A 6,801-nucleotide genomic window follows, 5' to 3' on the forward strand; every position below is an offset into this window, starting at 1 on the left:
ATTAAAAAATAGAAACTATTTAGAGTTTCCAAGAAAGTTGATATATTTAGTGCATTTTATAAATGGTATGATATAAATATATAATAAAATAATTAAATATCTTTTTAATTTGGAAAATGGTGACATGTTTTTTGATGATTTATTTTCACCAATCAATTTGCCACGCGGGATGAAATTGAATACATGTCACCAATTGAAATTGACAAATGTCAATCAATTAGGTGTGCAATTCAACTTTTATATATTATATAGATTAAATCGTAATTTTTGATTTTTTTAAAATTAAATATATATGCGATTTTTATTAGTAAAAAAAAAAAATTAATACCGCGCTTGCGATTTCCCCTTTTAAGTCCTGCCATGAAAGCTCCCATTAAAGCCACCTCTGGCCACTCGGGTAAGCAATTCATAAGCCTTTCAAATTCTCCTAAATATTCACGGAACCCTCTCTTTTGACGTAGACGACACATGGATTCATTGGCATCTTCGTAATCCCCATGGCCAAAGCGAAGAAGTAGCCCTCTTTCGAATTGATTCCACGAAATTCGACGATCTCGATTTGCGCGTTCAAACCATTGCCACTAGATACACTTAGTGAGATTTTGGGATTTAATTTTTTATTTTTTGTGCTTGCGCACTCCAACCACCTCTCTTGGATGAATTGAACTACTCTGATTGGAAAATAAGGATGAAGATGTTCATCAAATCTATTGATGAATGGGCCTGGCGCGCGATTCGATTTGGTTGGACACCTCCTACCTCAATGAATGAGTCACACGAGATCATTCAAACGCCAAAAGAGAAGTGGAGTGATGAAGACGTACGAATAGCAGATTATAATTCCAAGGCAATCAATGTTATCTTGAGTTGTGTCGATGACGACCAATTCAAATTAATATCAATGTGCAAATCAGCTAAGGAGACATGGGATGTTCTACAAGAGGCCTACGAAGGAACTACTCAGATAAGCGAGTGCAAAGAGACTGTCGCTGAAACTATTGGAGCAGTTGGACAGACACTTCAGACATAACTTAGGTATGATAAGTTGCATTCAATACATGATAAAATATTAACTCCGTTAAATCTTGCAGGTGATGATGGGATTCAGAAGACACCAGCGATGATAACGTGTCAACATTGGAATAATTAAAGGAGTGCTATTAAAGGATGTACGAAAGATGCATAATATACATTGGGGTGTGTAATATAATGCATCTACATATTGATGCATGTCTATTATGCATGGTACAAGATGCATAATAGACATGCATCAATATGTAGATGCACTCTATTACACACCCCAATATATTTATGTATATAGGTTTTGCCGAGTCTTGTAAGTTATAATACGGATAAAAAAAGAAACAACAATGTAGGGCATCAATGTTGATGCACTGTATTACACACCTCACTATATTTATGTATATAATAAGCTTTGTCGAGCCTAGTAAGCTATAATACATCCATAATATGGATGAGAAAAATGCAACAATGTAGGGAATGAATGTATGCCCTATAACTGATTTTTTCTTGTACATTTTTTGAAATATAAATCTGCAAAACAAAACACACAATTTTTGTTAACGGAAAATAAATATAATTAAAAAAATATGAAAATTATATGTACTTACATTGGAGCAATGTACACCAGTAGTGACATAAAGTTTCCTAGTAAAAACCTAACTCAATTATTTAGTATTTAAGAGGAAAAAAAAAAAGGTAATCTCTCAACCTTTCATACAATTAGAAAATCCACCTCTTGTTTGTACAATTACCATGCATGGTAATTATACAAACAAGGAGTTTGTAAGTATATGACAAATTGAGGGAGGTCACGGTAATTTTTCTAGAAAATGAACAAAAGAAGAACATGTATACCTAGGTCACCAAAAACAAATGCAGTTCTCTTGCTGAAAAAAACCACAGTGAGAGTCAGAGAGAGACACGGCGAGAGTGATGACATGTCTAGTCTGAGTTTATATCAGATTATTGAGTACTGCGTGCAAATGTCGCGCTAATCAAGTAGAAGTCACGTGCAAATATTGTGCATATTACGTGATTCTACGAGTAAATTTGTACTTATTTTTCCAAGCGAACATTTTCAAGAATGAATAATGATTCAAAATAAGGGAATATGATATTCTAAAATATTAATTCGTTGATGTTATATATGGAAACATAGTTGAAATATTTAGTATGATAATGCGACATACAAAAATATTGTGCACTTTTAAAGTAAAAAATACATTGGAATATAGAATTATATGTCATTTCTTTTAATATATGCCAGCAGTAGATTTTATTGGATGAATTTTATTTTACGAATTACAATAGATTTTATGTATGCAACTGTTTTAAACATTTTTTTGTCTTCGGGATGAACTTAAAATTAAATTCAATTAATTTTGTGTCATTTGAAATTATTTTCTCATTCTTTTTGCATTCAAATGCAATCCAGATAATATGAACTACTTTCTTACTACGAATTTGACATTTTTCACTATGAATTTCAATCAAACTCTAAACCATTTTCTATTAGGGACTCTTATGCTATGTTTGATTGGTGCTTAATGGCCTCTCAATGGGAAAATTTACTTTTTCGGTCAACACAATATTGTTCAGAGTGTTTGGTACAATTCTCTGAATGAAGCAATTCATTGCTGACTGATTAAGTCAAAAAAATTGGACTTAGTCATTCAGCACTACACTGAAGGGATTTTAGACTATTTTATCCCTATTGAGATTTAAGTATTTCATGTTTAACCCATCTTTTTCTTCTTTTCTTGTCAAATATAGAACCCATGCCCCCATTAATCAATTTTCATTAAACCCAAGTATGAGTAATAACTTCTATAATTGAGAATATTGTAATGATAATAGAGAGTGAAAGAAGATTAAAAATGTGTTCTTTGTGAATATTTTGAGAGCGAGATATTTTGATGAAAATCTAGATTTATATTGTCTATATATTTATGTCATACTAAGAATATGTTCTAATATTTACAAGATAAAAAAATATTTGGTTAAATATTGTTGAATTCAACTAGTAAAATCGAATTGAACAATTTTGAAGGACAATATAGTAAAATTACATTATTCAGTTATAAAAATGATACAATTATCAAACAAACTTAAACATTCAACATTCAGTATTCAGACATTGCTCTTAATTATTAAAATGATATTCAACATTCACTACAAGAAAAAATGGTTTTAGTGACGATTTGTTATGGTTGCTAAAAGTAAGAAAATGGTTGCTAAAACTTGTAGCGACCAAATTAGGCTTGGTCACTCGTGGTCACAACAGGGTGGCTACTAAAAGTATCAGTGACGAGCAAATCAGTTGGACGCTACATATATAGATTTAACGACCATCCAATAATGGTCATTAAAGATGGAATCATTAGCGACAAATATTTGACTCGCTAATGTTAAAATTAATGGCCGCAATAATATTAATATGGTTGTTATAGGTATATATATAGTGACCAAATATTTTTGGTTGATAAATGATATTCTTTTAGCAACCAAGTAGGTGGTTGCAATAGATTTTATATGGCCACAAACATAACATATTTTAGTGACCACATTGCGACCAATAAATTTGTTGCTCAAAATAATAATTTAACTACAAGAATAGTTGGTTGCAATAAATTTTTATTTGTCACAATATATACCTCAATTTATGTGCATATAATAAATTTATTGCTGCTAAAAAAAAAGACCAAATAACAATTGTAAGGAAAAATAATTAAAATTGATAGCTAGTTTGTACAACTTAGTAAGTAGCTAAGTAATTGTTGACAAGTTCAGTGATTAATACATATACAGGAGAAACCAAACACTGTCTTGCATACTAGTTGAACTAAACACCGCAATGACAACATTCACATTTGGAACTTGATTGAAGTAACATTATGAGATTCAACTGCCTCTCTGCCTCTCTTTGTGTGCCTGAAATTGGATGCCACAAAGAATCAGAAGACATACATGCAATAGTTTTCCCAATGTACTGATCATATAAGCTAAAAAAACAACAAGGAAAATCTTATGGAATGAATCGATTTACCTTATCAGTAGAGCCACTAACTAAACTTTACCCTCAATTGCAAATTTGGCACTTAAAATTTATAACCTACGTAAGAGATGAAAATAGGGATCCAAGTTTATGAGAAACCAAGTTCAATGAATTTATCATAAAGAAACATGAAATGAAATATGCATATGATGCACCAGTTTTACCTTGTTTAAATGCACCAGTTACTACCTGACCGTCTGCAGGTCTGTCAAACATAACAACATGTTAGTCAGATCCAATAAATATAATGGCAATTACATCCTGAAATAATTATAGAAAAGCAATATAATAGCTAGCATAAATGTAAACTTAGATTTTCCAGCTATATGTAAGACATGAACATATACCTTTTGTATGTCAATTTCTGTTTGGGGTGGAAAACAAACTTGAATTGAACACAATACCATTTAATAATCTGAACAGCCATAGCCATTCTTACCAAAGAAAATGTGATCCCAATTCAAGTTGTTAATAAGAGGTCAAGACTCGACCGGCCTTTATCTAGGAAGTCGAGGGACATACACTATTTATTTAATAACATTTTTTGGATTACCTTAGTCGTAAAAGAAAAGTGAAAAATAAAAGAATTATGTTGTTTCTCATGTTATCCTATTATTCACGAGTAACTATTCCACTTACCTCCTATGAATCAAGTGCGGGGATTGCAAGTAAAAGATAAATACAATAATATGTTCCCTACTCATCCGTGGTTCTAAATCCATTAACCTTTGCTCCAGACATTGTATTCGGGAATGCAGTGCCGCCTCAAACTACCTAAAAGAATTTCACAATGTATATATGTTAGGCTCTTTTAAAGTAATGAGCTATAATATCCGAAAAGAAACACCAACGTTGGTAGTGAACATCAATGACTGCAAATGTGGAGGATAACAAACCTCAAGCACAAATGGCATCCATGGCCTCCATTCATGTTTTTCAGATATTAACTGGGTAACATTCTATCTATAAAAACTCTTCCCCTTTATTGTTAGTAACCCATCACCAAATATAAAAACTTCTCCTTTTTTACTGTTAGTAACCCATAACCAAATATTAGTTCATTGACAATATGTGAGAAATATGTACCCAATTAATAACAAAGATATATATATTTAATGCAATACACAAAAACCTCAACCAAATATTTCAATTTTATCCAATGTTTAAGAGACCAACAAATAAGAAGTCAGATTCAATCTAAAAAATCTCAATTAAGAATTCAATTTTAAGTCGTTTATAATGATAAAATAAATTCCAAAACGAATATAAATATGAATAAACTATATAATTTCTTGTTTCCGATTTCAAGATTTGGGATTACTGAGAAACCTGAGAAATCATGAAGAAATTGTGCTTAAGTGGTCGACAACAAGGCCGACGGGGGCTGTAGAGACGACGCGAGATGAGGTGAGGGTTCATGATAGTTATCTTCATATACTATGCGATGGATCGAGGGTCGATTACTGAGCGATGCAATTATTGTGCGATCGATAAACGGAGCCGATTATCAAGGGGATGAATCGATTGAGCCGATTATGGGTCGAGGGAGGCTGTAAAGACTAAAACGGAAGAATGGATCTGATATACAATTGTAAGAAAGAGGGGTTTTCTTTTTTTTTTTTGGATGGAAAAGAGAGAGGGGTTTTCAATCCCGTATAAACTATTATTATATAAAATACATTATTACAAATTTGCACATGTATTTTATTATAAAAAAAAATCTACATCATGCCTTGCGTATTTATTAAAAATAAAGAACTTATAAAATTATATATATTTTAATACTGGGTTAGTGTATATTATTTTGTTAAGAAATAAATTTTGGAATTAGGATTTTCATATATTAATTAGTTTAAATAAATTTTGAAAATTTCAAATGGTTACTTTTAGAAAACTATTAGCAGCCAAAATAATTCTGGTAATGTTCACTCCAAAAATTTATAGCAACCATTAATCATTTTGTTATCAAATTAGTCGCTATTAATATTATTTACAGTGACCATTAAATGAAGGTCGCTAAAGAGTATAGATTTGGTCACTATATAACTACTCAACTCTGGACAAATTATAGTGACCATTTATAGCTACCAAATATTAGTTGGTTGCAAAACAAATACGTAAATTGACTATTGCAACCAAATTAGTATTGGTTGCTATATGCATATATGCAGTGACCATTTTCTGATCATCGCTGAAAATTTGGTTGCTAAAGCTAGTTTTTCTTGTAGTGATTCAAGGTTTAATGCGTAATTTTATCAAACATACCCTTAGTTGGTTAGTTCGAGATTAACTTTACGACCACTAGGTGACAAGTTTTAGGCATTTATCTGGATGTAATAATTAAATATATTTTTCAATTATGTCAAAGTCACATAATTACTGCACTTGAAATATTCATGTATATATTTTGTATTCGTACTTAGATGATGTAACTGAATACGTTTTCACGATATTGGTACATGATATTTCATCTTGTCTTTTGTTAATTTGTAACATTCACTGATATGTGAAGGACATGTATGAAATTGGTAAAATGCATTGATATGTATAAGAATTGGTAAACTTACAGCATAATGATTAGCGCTCATAAAAACTAGGAAAATTAATATGTAATAAATTGTATCAATGAATTATCGCCCTTATTCTTGCGTTGAAAATCTAATTAATTTCATGACTTATTAAGATAGTGCCTACTTTCGATAGCATTAAATTTGGGGTTAAAT

General features: G+C 31.1%; 1 non-coding gene across 1 annotated transcript; it reads right to left on the minus strand.

The window, feature by feature from the left end:
• Positions 1-4,068: 4,068 nt before the first annotated feature.
• LOC105959645 (uncharacterized) lies at positions 4,069-5,707 on the minus strand. The gene is made up of 4 exons (XR_016034318.1): positions 5,408-5,707; positions 4,718-4,852; positions 4,243-4,283; positions 4,069-4,135 (listed from the first exon to the last, which is right to left on the minus strand). It is a non-coding gene; the product is annotated as an uncharacterized LOC105959645 (transcript).
• Positions 5,708-6,801: the final 1,094 nt, after the last annotated feature.

This window comes from Erythranthe guttata, chromosome 11 (genome assembly GCF_056151865.1).
Source record: "Erythranthe guttata isolate IM_541 chromosome 11, IM_541, whole genome shotgun sequence".
Lineage (NCBI taxonomy): Eukaryota > Viridiplantae > Streptophyta > Magnoliopsida > Lamiales > Phrymaceae > Erythranthe > Erythranthe guttata.